The following is a 12755-nucleotide window of genomic DNA, read 5'->3' as shown; positions in this document are numbered from 1 at the left end:
TGTCTTTTTTTCTGCCATGGGGGGCAATGGGGGGGGGGAAAGGGGGGAAATAGCAGCATGACTGCCCCAACATTAGCTAATAACGTTCTTCTCAAAGTCAATATAAATGTGAAACCAGCCATGCAATACTGGGATCTCATACTGGTCTTTAGAAGCATGAAGATCCCTTGAATATTAAAACTATGCCCTCCCCACAACAAGTCTCAATTTGATAAATTGCAGAATCACTATAGCTCAAAACAAATAAGCAAAATCAATACCTTACTTAATTTCAAGGTTGAAGAACTTTAGACATCACAGGATTGTGGAAATCCATGAAATATTGGGAAAGTGAAATCAAACGATGGTTTCATCTCTGCAAACTCAATGGTTTGGCCTGGTTTGAATAATTGCAAGCATTCAAGAACTGACATGTTACATTCCTGTAAATCATGTCTGTATGTGTGTGCTGTATTTATGATCAGCTAGAACTACAACTACGCAGCTGGATCTAACATTTCTTCCCATCTCCGTCCTTTTTTAGCTTTTCATAAATGATCTCCAATGAAAAATAAATGTTGGGCAATGTGAATAAAGGTGAAAGTAATGTTGAGAAGTCCGGGAGAAAGTATGACTTCTTCTGTTCTTACAGCAAATAATAATAATTAATTAAAATTCAGCAGGCATTGAAACTCATCTGCCACTGCCACTCCCTTTTGCAATAAGAGAGTAATAACGCTTTTCTGATTTGTATTTTTGTACTGGGGCTATTGTTAAGACATTGTTTAGGAAATGCTTAGGAAAAGCACCACATATAAAAATATGAGATTCATTCTTGGATTAAAGAATGGATTGTAATAAAAAACACTGACCTACTAGATTTAGAAGGCTTTAACACCAGATTCGGTTGGCACGCATATTTGTGGCATAATAAAGCAAAAGTACATAAAGAATTCTCCAGTCACATCATTAGAAGACCACTGCTAGAGGTTTGGGAAAGGAATAAAAATCTTCTTGAAAGGAAAACTCCCTGGTGGTTATCACCAATAGATATCTTAACAATTAAAAAAACAAACATAGAAGGTAAGAGATGGACATATGAAGATTTATTGGTGAGAACAGAAAAAGGTTGGCAGATCAAAACGTATGAAGAACTAGGAGATAAATTAACGAGTTGGTTACAATTCCATCAAATTAATGCACTGTGGACAGAAGATAAAAAGATCGGGATAAACGAAAAAAAATCAAGATTCCAGATAGAAATACTGGAAGGAAATTCAAAACTCTTATCAAAAATGTATAATCAACTGTTAGAATGGGATACTAAGGACGAGGAAATAAAAGAAGTTATGGTGAAATGGGTGATAGATCTGGGATATAATTTGGAATACGATAGTTGGATTAAGCTCTGGAATAAAGATATGAAGTTCACTGCTTGTGTTGCCTTAAGAGAAAACATGGAAAAAATGATGTACAGATGGTACATCACCCCTGTAAAAGTAGGAAAAATCTATAAGAATGGAGATAAAATGTGCTGGAGGTGTAAAAACAAGGAAGGTAGTTTTTACCACATGTGGTGGACTTGTGAAAAAATCAAGAACTTCTGGGAGCTCATTTATAATGAACTAAAAAAAATGTTTAAATATACTTTTGTTAAAAAACCTGAAAATTTTCTTCTGGGAATGATTGGCAATGAAATTAAGAAAGAGGACCAGACCTTATTCCAGTACGCAACAACAGCTGCTAGAATTTTAATCGCCCAAAATTGGAAATCAATCAATATCCCAACGGTAAGAGATTGGCAAAGTAAATTATTTGAATATTCAGAATTGGCAAAATTAACACAAAAAATTAGAGACCAGAAAGAAACAAAGTTTATTAAAGAATGGAATAAATTCATAACCTATATTGAAGTAGATTTAAAAAATCCAAAGATCACAGTAGGCTTAATATAACCCTTCGACATACAAAAGTTTTAAAGAAAAACTGCGGGGGGAAATGTATTACATAACCCAAAACTGAGATGGAGGGAAGTCAATAATTTACATGTTTGTCTTTGTTTTGTTTCGTTTTTTTCTTCTTCTTATAATTAAGTTATGTTGTTCTTATTATTGTTTTTTTTTCCGTGAAGAATTTATTTTTCTGTACATATGTGTGTATATGTGTGTATGAAAATTAATAAAGAGAATTTTTTTAAAAAAAATGATATTCATATAGATCTATCAATCCTAGGTGCTATTTAGCTTATTTCCCCTTATTTGCAATTTTTTTCATTTTTTAAAAAAAACATTTTAAAGGTATCTCCTGCTTATTTCTCAAGGCAGCAGACGAAACAATAAACATCATCCACATTTATGTGCCAACATAAAATCCTAATTTTGCTATTAAAAACCAAAAACAATGACTGTGAGTTGTATCCAGCATTACTCATACTCAGTAGACCCACTGAAATTAATGAACACAATTAATTTAGGACCATTAATTTCAACAGCTCTACTTTGAGCAAAACTTAGTCGGCTACAACCCACTCTCTGGGAATAGTAGTCAAAACAGAAAAGCCTTTTTTTCAAAGGGCAAGTTTTTGTTTGCCACCTAAAACAATGGCGTGTGTGATCTCAGTAGGAAAGACCTTGCACTGGGATTGGGGGAGCCAGAACAGAAAAAGCCCGCTACCCTTTAGCTGCCAAGCTTCATGTGGTTAAAGAATCTGGAGTACAGTGGTACCTTGGTTCTCAAACGCCTTAGTTCCCAAACTCAAAAAACACGGAAGTGTTCTGGTTTTTGAACATTTTTCGGAAGTCGGAAGCCAAACGTCCAATGTGGCTGTCAGCTATTGTTTCCAGGGTGCCTTCACCAATCAGAAGCTGCGCCTTAGTTTTCGAACATTTTGGAAGTCAAACGGACTTCCAGAACAGATTGAGTTTGGTGCTTTTGTTTTTGCTGTTTATTTTGCGTTTTTGTTTTTGAGTCTTTTTCACTTAATTTGTTTTTGTGAATGTGTGGAACCCAGTTTGGCTACTGATTGATTGATTTGTGTGGCTGCGGAAACGGATAAAAGCCCCCCATCCAAACAATGACTATCATCAGTGCAGGTAAGGAAAAAATAATAATTTTTATTTTTATCATCTACAATACTGTCTTATTTATTTTATAGTACAATACAGTGATTATTCCTTTCATTCTATGGATCAATGTTCTCGTTAGATAGTAAAATTGATGTTAAATTTCTGTTTTAGGGGTTGTTTTTAAAAGTCTGGACCTGATTAATCCCCGGTATTTCTATGGGAAAGTGCACCTTGGTTTGGGTACACTTTGGTTTTGGAACAGAATTCCGGGACGGATTTTGTTTGAGAACCAAGGTACCACTGCCGTACCTTAGACAGTGACAGGAGATGACTTGTGGAGGAAAGTGGTCATTAAGATACCCAGGTCCCTACCCATTTAGAGCTTTAAAGGTGAAGATTAGCACCTTGAATGGAACCAGAAAACAAGCTGTCACCCTGTGTAGATCAAACAACAATAATATGGTCAAAATGCTTCACTGTTGTCAACACACAGCATTTGTGTCAGTGGACGTTTCTGGACCCTTTTCAAGGGCAGCCCTACGTAGAACACACATTACAGGAGATTAATCTGGAAGTAATTACAACATGAAAGACCATGACAAGGTCTGGGACAAGGTTTTGTAAATGGAAAAGGACGCTCCTTCCTTGAAACTTTGTTGTTGTTGTTAAGCTTGGAGCCTATCCCTCTGGCTGTTCTCATGGGAAGGTTTTGTGATGTAACATCACTCAGGGACATTTCTGAAAGTGCTGCAGTGAGGCTAGACAGCTGCAGTCCCTTGTGCTGCTGGCAAGCAGTCTGAGAAGCTCAAAGGAAGGAAAACAGCAGTGTAGGATACTGCCGTATGGCGAGTCAGACCATTGAGCCATATAGCTCAGTATTGCCTATGCTGACAGATGTTATCTCTCCAGGGTTTCTAGCAGGAGACATTCCCAGTCCTTACCCAGGGATTGAACCTGTGAAACTTCAACACGCAGAGCACTGAGTCATGACTGTTCCTCAAGCAACAGAAACAATGAAAAACACTTGTAGTCTTATACAGCTATTGAGTAAGGTATACACCTGAAATATACTCAGAGTCGCAAAGTGATTTCATGCTCTTTATTCAGCTCATAGTGGTGAGGAGGAATGAATGAATGTCCCCTCAAAGTATCTGCTTTATATACATTATTTACACAATGGGCTGCACATGATTGGCTAATTCTGGAATTCTACTGTAAGCCAATCAGGTTGTGGATTCACTTCTATCTGGAGCAGGATTGGGTGGTTCCTGCCAACCAATCATACTGCTGCATTGTTCTAGGACCAATCAGACTGCTGCATTCTGAATCCTATTGTTCTAGGACCAATCAGACTGCTGCCTTTTGGATCCTATTGTTCTAGGACCAATCAGACTGCTACAGTTTGGATCCTATTCAACTCAGTACATAACACCCCTCCCCTCTAAGTTCCAGTCCTGCCCGGGAGGTCGCATTCATAGTCCTCAAGGTATGCCGGCGGCCTACGTGTGCGTTGTGGCCTGGGGTGTTCCCTGGTCCGGGCTCCGGGTTCTGGCTCGTGTTCCAAGGATGCTGGCTGTGATGGGGCTGTTTGGTCTGGTGCAACAGGCTCGCTCAGTCGTGGTTCTGGTTCCGGTGTCCTTTCGGCCTCACGGGTCCTCTCTGTATTTACTGATTCTGCCTCTCCTGCTGGCCCCTCCTGCTCTATGGGCCTCACTGCCCCGCTGTTCCCTTGGGACTCCTCTGACCTGTCCTCCTCCTGGTTTTCTCCCGGGAATCGTCGCCGTATCTGGTCGCAGTGGCGGCGCCAGCATTGCCCCCCATCCGTTAGCACCTCGTACGACACGGGGCCAGTGACCCTGGTGACTGTGGCGGGTACCCATGCTGGGCCTGCCCCAAAATTCTTTGCGTACACTGGGTCCTGGGCCTCGAAGGTCCGGGGGTTCCTGCCTTCCCCCACCACTACCTCATCCTGAGCTCGATCGGGGTGAAGGCGGTCCAATCTGATTGCAAGGCGCCGACCCATTAGTAGTTCAGCGGGGCTCCGGCCAGTCGTTGAGCTGCGGGTGCTGTGCTGTGCTAGAAGGAATGTGGCAAGGCGGTACTCCCAGTCCCCTTGCGTCATGTGGCGAAGGGTGTCCTTGGTGGTCCGCACCATGCGTTCTGCTTGGCCATTGGTGGCAGGGTGGAACGGCGCCAAACGGATGTGGCGGATGGCGTTCTGCGCTGTGAAGGTTTGGAATTCTCCTGACGTAAATGCAGTCCCGTTGTCTGAGACGAGAGTGTCAGGGAGCCCGTGGGTTGCAAACAGCCTGCGTAGTACCCGGATGGCTGCGGACGTGGAAGTGGACGGTACCAGTGCGACTTCCAGCCACTATGAAGAATGTTTTCCCCTGAAAGGGGCCAGCGAAATCCACATGCAGGCGTGACCATGGTGCTCGGGCGGACTCCCAGGACTGGACTGGGGCCCTTGGGGGATCTGGGCGGGATTCTTGGCAGGCCTGGCAGTGTTTGACCCAGGCCTCTATCTCTCCATCGATCCCCGGCCACCACACATAACTCCTGGCAAGGGCCTTCATTCTTACTACCCCTGGATGTGTCTCGTGTAGGGCTGTGAGGACCCTTTTGCGGAGGGGCTGGGGAACAACGACTCTGCTTCCCCATAACAGGCACCCCTTGTGGGCCGACAGTTCATGTTTGCGGGTTGTGTAGCCGGCGAATTCTGGCCCGGGGCTGCTGCTGGGCCATCCCCTCCACACCCAGTCCAGGACCCGGGAGATGACCCTATCTTTCTTGGAATGGTGTGCAACTTCTTGTGCCTGAATGGGGCGGTCGGGAAGCAGCTCCAGGCTCATAACCTCTTGTGCAGGTGCTGGGTCAGGGCCTGTTTCCGGTAGTGGTAGCCTGCTGAGGGCGTCCGCATGGCCCATCGCCTTCCCAGGTCGGTGAATCAGTGCATACTGGTAGCTGGCAAGGAAAATTGACCACCTGAGGATGCGAGGAGACAGCACTTGGGGGGTCTGCTTTTCGGGAGCAAACAAGCCAAGCAACGGCTTGTGGTCAGTCACCACGGTGAAGGGCCGCCCGTACAAGAAATCATGGAATTTTTTTACTCCCTTTACGATTGCCAGACCCTCCTTGTCGATTTGCGAGTAGTTCCGCTCGGTTGTGTTGAGTGTCTGGGAAAAGTACGCCACCGGTACCTCTCTTCCATCCGGGAGTTGGTGCCCCAGGACAGCTCCAATGCCATAGGGTGAGGCGTCGCATGCTAGCACCACCGGCAGCCTCTCGTCGAAGTGTGCCAAGACCGAGTTTGAGACAAGCAAGTCCTTGACTGCCTGGAATGCGGCCTCCTGGCGCTGGCCCCACACCCAAGGGGCCCGCTTGTCCAGGAGTCTGTGTAGGGGCTCCGCTACCGCCGCCTTGTGGGGAAGGAAGGAATGGTAAAAGTTCAATAGTCCCAAGAAGGCCTGAAGTTCAGTCTTGCTCTTGGGCGCTGGGGCATCACAAATGGCCCGTACCTTGTCCCCAGTCGGGTGGACCCCTTCTGCGTCCACCATAAATCCCAGAAAGTCCACCTGAGGCACTCCTAGTAGACATTTTTCCCGCTTCACCTTGAGACCCGCCGTCTGGAAACGGTGCAGAACGGTGCGGAGGCGGTCCTCAAACTCCTCTGGTGTGGGGCCGGCAATCAACACATCATCGAAGAAGGGGGTGACTCCAGGAATCCCTTTAAGGAGAGAGTCCATTAGATTCTGGAATATGCCTGGTGCCACGCTGACACCAAATTGCAGCCGCTTTACCCTGAACGCTCCTCTGTGCGTCACAATCGTCTGTGCCTCTGCTGTGGCCTCATCTACTGGCAGCTGTTGATATGCTTGGGCCAAGTCCAGCTTGCCAAAAATTTTCGACCCAGCCAGGGTGGCAAGGACATGGCTGACCACTGGCACTGGGTATGCGTGGGCCGTGAGGGCCTTGTTTATGGTACATTTGTAGTCTGCGCAGATGCGGACCGAACCATTAGGCTTGACGGGTGTGACGATTGGGGTTTCCCAGGGGGCATTAGGCACCGGCTCCAGCACTCCTTGCTCCACGAGTCGGTCCAATTCCTCGTCTATACGGGGTTTCAAGGCGAAGGGGACCCGGCGGGCCTTGAGCCTGACCGGTCGTACTGCGGGGTCAAGCTGTAGCGCAATGGGGGGGGCCGTACACTGTCCCAATTTCCCATCGAAAACCCCTGGAAATTCCTTGCATATGGCATCCACGTCCACTTGTAAGCTAGTGTGGTTCACCCCGGTGACAGCTAGCCCCAGTGGTCCAAACCATGCCAATCCCAGTAAGCTAATGTAGGGGCCCTTGACCACAAGCAAGTCCAGTTGCCGCGTCCGCCCTCGGTATTGCACCCTGAAGGTCCCCACCCCCATTGTGGGGACCTTACGTTTCTGGAAGTCCCGGAGGGTGAATGGGGCCGGCCTGAGTTTGGGACCCCCAGTGGGACACAGTTTCCTTAAGGTCCTTGCCGAGATTATGGATAGAGTTGAACCCGTGTCAAGCTCCATGCGGCATGGGGCCCCCTCTATCTGTACCTCTACATAAATTTTCTCTACGTTGGGGTGGGGCAACTGGTATACCTGGAAGTCCGTGAGCTCCGTCGAGTTGCCTTGGTGCGTTGGGCCCCGGGACCTGGGGCTCTTGGATTGGTCATCTGATGCCTGGTGTCGGGTGGGCCGAGCCCGACACACCCGGGCGATGTGTCCCGATTTTCTGCACTGCCTGCACTCTGCGTTGCGGAAACGGCAGGTCCTCCTCTCGTGACTCTCCCCGCAGCTTGCGCAGTTCCCTCCTTCTCGTCGAGGCAGCTGTGGTCTGTGCGCTGCTTGAGTGCACTGCTGTACTCGGTGCACCTCCTCCCTGTTGGATCCTGAGTCGTCGGTGAGGTCTTCGTGGTGGACCCTCGGTTGGGATGGCAGGCTCGGCCGTGCCTCTTGGGTCGACCTCTCGGCAGCTTCTGTTGCCAGGGCCTCCTCCAGAGCGACCTGGAACGTTAGGTCCTTCTTAGCGTAGAGGCGTCGTTGCAGCTTCTCATCCTTCAGGCCACCGACGAGGCGGTCACGAAGCATGTTCTCCAGCTCTGAGAAGTTGCAGAACCGGGCGGCTTGGTGGAGAGAGGTCACAAACCCAGTTATGGTTTCCCCAGGGGCTTGCCGCTTTGCGTAGAAGGCATTTCGACGAGCCACCACTGAGGGCTGCGGCGAAAAGTGCCCCTTCAGCTGTTCCATTATTGTTTTGTATGGAACAGTAGCGACGTCTTCAGGCGCAAGGAGAGCCCGGGCGATTTCAAACGTCTCCTCTCCGCAGACGCTGAAGAATGTCGCCCTCTTCTTGGCGTCTTCTTCGTCGGTGACCCCTTTGGCTTCTAGGAGGAAGGTGAAACGGGAGGCGTACGCTTCCCAGTCTCCAGATGCTGGGTTGAATGGCGAGAAGCTGCTGTTGGCTGCCATTCTGAGTTCCTTGTGTCCCGGAGCTGAAGCCTGGATACACGGTGCGAGGCAGCGGTGCGGCAGTTGGCGGTGCTGCGGTGCTGTGTGTGGCAGTCAGCTCAGCGGGATCCCACCTTCGTCGCCAGTGAAATATACTCAGAGTCGCAAAGTGATTTCATGCTCTTTATTCAGCTCATAGTGGTGAGGAGGAATGAATGAATGTCCCCTCACAGTATCTGCTTTATATACATTATTTACACAATGGGCTGCACATGATTGGCTAATTCTGGAATTCTACTGTAAGCCAATCAGGTTGTGGATTCACTTCTATCTGGAGCAGGATTGGGTGGTTCCTGCCAACCAATCATACTGCTGCATTGTTCTAGGACCAATCAGACTGCTGCATTCTGAATCCTATTGTTCTAGGACCAATCAGACTGCTGCCTTTTGGATCCTATTGTTCTAGGACCAATCAGACTGCTGCCTTTTGGATCCTATTGTTCTAGGACCAATCAGACTGCTACAGTTTGGATCCTATTCAACTCAGTACATAACAACACCAAACCTTCAACTCCAAGCCATTTTTCTCTAAATTCACCCACTTCACTCAGAAGGAGATGAAAGGAGGTTCCCATCTTTGTGGAGGGAACAAAGAACCCTAAGAAGAAAGGGGCAGTTTTCGGTGCACCTTGGATCATTCAGACATGAGGAATATTGTCTTAGCTTTCCCAATTATTATGCTAGTGCTTCTATTCTATTTCCTAATGTTCCTTTCACACTGCAGTGCTGTTTGCACTGTGGAACTATGGTTTTTCCACTGATATACCGATCTCTCATGCTAAATATAAGCCACACCAGTCGTGTGGTGTGACACAGCAATGAATGCCACCAGACAACATCGTTACTCCTCAGCTTTTCCACACATATGTGCTTCTATTCACCCAGTATTCACACATGAAAATGGCAGGAAAGAACTATATTCTGGCACTCTGCCCCAAATTTCATCACTTCACTCCCACAATTTTCTGGGTTAACAGGGTTGCAAACAGATTTTTTTTTCTTCTTCCTGGAAGTAATTAACACACCAATAAGTGCTAAACCTCCACTATATGCTGCTAGATTTCTGGAAGTGGCTCTTGGGGTCATGTTAAAGTTCAACTATAATGTGGAAATTAACAGTTAGAGAAATGAAATAAACTGACTTGCAAATGCAGCCCTTTACTTATTTCTGTTCAGAAATCTGGTCTTTTCTAGCCAGTCATCTTCTTTCTCTTCCTCCCTTCATCTCGAGGTCTCGCATATATTGCTTCTTTCCTCAATTAATCAGCCAGATCACCCTATTCAGTCATCTGGGAGGATTTTAAATCTCAATTTCCTAAATGAAAAAAATATATAAGGGGAGGGGGGAAGCTTAACAGTTCATCCTTCTTAGCCAGAAAGCAACATTCAAGATGAGCTTCAGATGGCTTAGAATAATTACGGCCAGGCTTCAGTTTCACAAATGCTCAAATTACTCGGTTTATGTATCATTTAGATTAAAATATTGTCCAGAAGGTACTGAAGACACACCCCAATCCCCCTTCACATTTTAAGCCTTTATATGTGACCATTATGTGTCTAATATCTATTATTACATGTTGGGTGTGCTTATTAGAAGGGTTCAGTTCAACTGTTTTTGTCTTGAACATACACTAGTAAACAAATGGGACTTGCAATAAAATGTTGACAGCGCAAAGTGCTCTGGATCAGGATTCCAGCCAGCCAGCCAGCCTTTCTGCGGCGTACTACATTTCTTCCATGTCCCCCATTCCTCCCCCCTCAACAGAAACTAACTGCTCTGTGGCCAATTGACCAGTGGCAATTCAGAAGTGGGCAGGCTGGCAAGCTAGCTTAGGGGATGCAGGCAATGCCACATGACACACACAGTTCTGCCTTCCAACACCACACTGCTACTGCGCTGCTCACCCAGCATTCACCGCCTGAGGCAGCTGTCTCACTCGGCCTAATAGTAGGACCGGCCTGTTCCTATTAAAGGAATTTATCTGACCATCATGGTTGGGAAATTAACTTGGAGCACATCTACACCATGCATTTGAAGCACATGGCTCCCCTATACCAAGAATCCTGGGTCTTTGTTAAGGGTGCTGGGAACTGTAGCTCTTTGAGGATAAAAACTACAGTTTCCAGTATTATTTTGAGGGGAAGGAGCCATGGCTGTGGTACAAATACGCTTTAGATGTGCGGTGTGCATGTGATCTTTGGCTCTTCCAAGATTACAAAGCGGGTGGATTCCTTCAGCTTATTTGCATCCGGCTTCCCAGCAACCTCCACTTTGCACCTGCTTGGCAACAGCATGTGTTCTAAGACAGGAATCAGCACCACAGCATTTAGTTCAGCCTTAGCACCCTGTTACGGTTATTATGCAGATAAGCAGAATGTTTATGAAAGAGCTGAGGAAAATGCATGCATAGAATTAAAACGTCCTGCCTGAGTCTGAAATGCTTTTTTGAAGTTAATGAGAACGGCTTTGGACGTTAGAGTGATTATAATTCTTTATTTCTGCTTTGTAAATAAAGTCAGTTGTGGGGGTTTTTTTAGGAGGAGGTTGAGAAAAAGTGAAACTTGAAATATTGTTTTACCTGTCTAAGGCAACTTATTAATATTTAATTACATTACTTTAAATAGTGGTAGGTTAAACAAAGGGGTGGAGCAACCCATAAAAATGCAGTTTGTTTAGTACTTTGATCTTTTTTTAATCACACTCATCTGCCTCTTTCTTTTTTATGTATTATTTAGTTAGCTATTCAATTTATTTCCTCCACGAGGAGCCCAGGGCAGAAAGCAACAAGTGATAAAGCAATAAAAAAAATATTCAAAATAATTCCCAGCCTGGAAAAGAGCTCATCTTAAAAGCAGGCATGTTCAAAGTCCGGCACAGGGGCTTAATCCAGCCCACTGGTCGATTTAATCCAGCCCCTGTGGCAGTTTATTTCCTGGTGTAAATTTTTGAAAAAAGCTGAACAACTTCAATCCCCCAAAAAGCTGAACAGTGTGGTGTAGTGGTTAAGAGCAGCAGACTCGTAATCTGGTGAACCAGGTTTGCATCCCCGCTCCTCCACATGCAACTGCTGGGTGACCTTGAGCCAGTCACACTTCTCTGAAGTCTCTCAGCCTCACTCACCTCACAGAGTGTTTGTTGTGGGGGAGGAAGAGAAAGGAGATTGTTAGCCACTTTGAGACTCCTTAGGGTAGTGATAAAGTGGGATACCAAATCCAAACTTTGGAGGGAAATCCCCCCAAAAGCACAACAACTTCAATCCTAAAAAAGCTCCACAGCATTGGTGTTAAATCTTTAAAAAAGCTCAACAACCTCAATTATAAAGAAGGTCAACAATTTCAATCCTTAAAAAAAGGGTCAACAACTTTGGGGTTAAATCCTTTAAAAATCTCAACAAATTTGGTCAGCCCTCATGCATGTTCACTTTATCAAATCTGGCCCTCTTTGAAAAAAGTTTCAACACCCCTGGCTTAAAAGGCTTGCTGAGAGAGCAAGCAGTTCCGTCGTGCTGAAAAGACAATAGCAATAGTACAGTGATACCTCAGGTTACATACACTTCAGGTTACAGACTCCGCTAACCCAGAAATAGTACCTCAGGTTAAGAACTTTGCTTCAGGATGAGAACAGAAATCGTGCTCCGGCAGCGTGGCAGCAGCAGGAGGCTCCATTAGCTAAAGTGGTGCTTCAGGTTAAGAACAGTTTCAGGTTAAGAACAGACCTCCGAAACGAATTAAGTACTTAACCCGAGGTACCACTGTATCTGTCTAATATTCAAGGGGAGCTGATTCCAAGGGGCAGGTCACTAAAGGCCAGACTCCAACATTGTACAGAGCAGATGTCCTGATAAGATGTTATCTGCAGAAGGCTCTCACCTGCAGAGCTCAATGAGGAAATGGGTATATAAGGAGTGAGACGATCTTTCAGGTATCTGGTCCAAAGCTGTACAGGAATTGATATACCAAAACCAGCTTGAACTTAGCCCTGCAGCTAATGGCCAGCCAGTGCAATTCTTTCAACAGCAGGGTTAGACGCTAGCAAAATCTTACCCCAGAATAAAATGTAATAAATTTTATTTAAAACAATAATGAAAGGTGAGCTGGCATACTATGCAAGTGAGGGAACAGTAGTATAGTAAAACCCACAAAAAGTCTGAGAAATCTCAAACTTGACAAAAAA

The 12755-nt window shown here is 45.9% G+C and overlaps 1 protein-coding gene across 5 annotated transcripts in view; it reads right to left on the bottom strand.

The window, feature by feature from the left end:
* Window positions 1-12755, bottom strand: part of LOC308457563 (uncharacterized protein) — a 280871-nt gene that overhangs the window by 128834 nt on the left and 139282 nt on the right. The gene's annotated exons all lie outside the window — the stretch shown is intronic.

This window comes from Podarcis pityusensis (genome assembly GCF_964106645.2).
Source record: "Podarcis pityusensis genome assembly, chromosome: 10".
NCBI lineage: Eukaryota > Metazoa > Chordata > Lepidosauria > Squamata > Lacertidae > Podarcis > Podarcis pityusensis.
The sequence above is the reverse complement of the archived record's forward strand: the minus strand, read 5'-3'. Positions and strand labels throughout refer to the sequence as shown.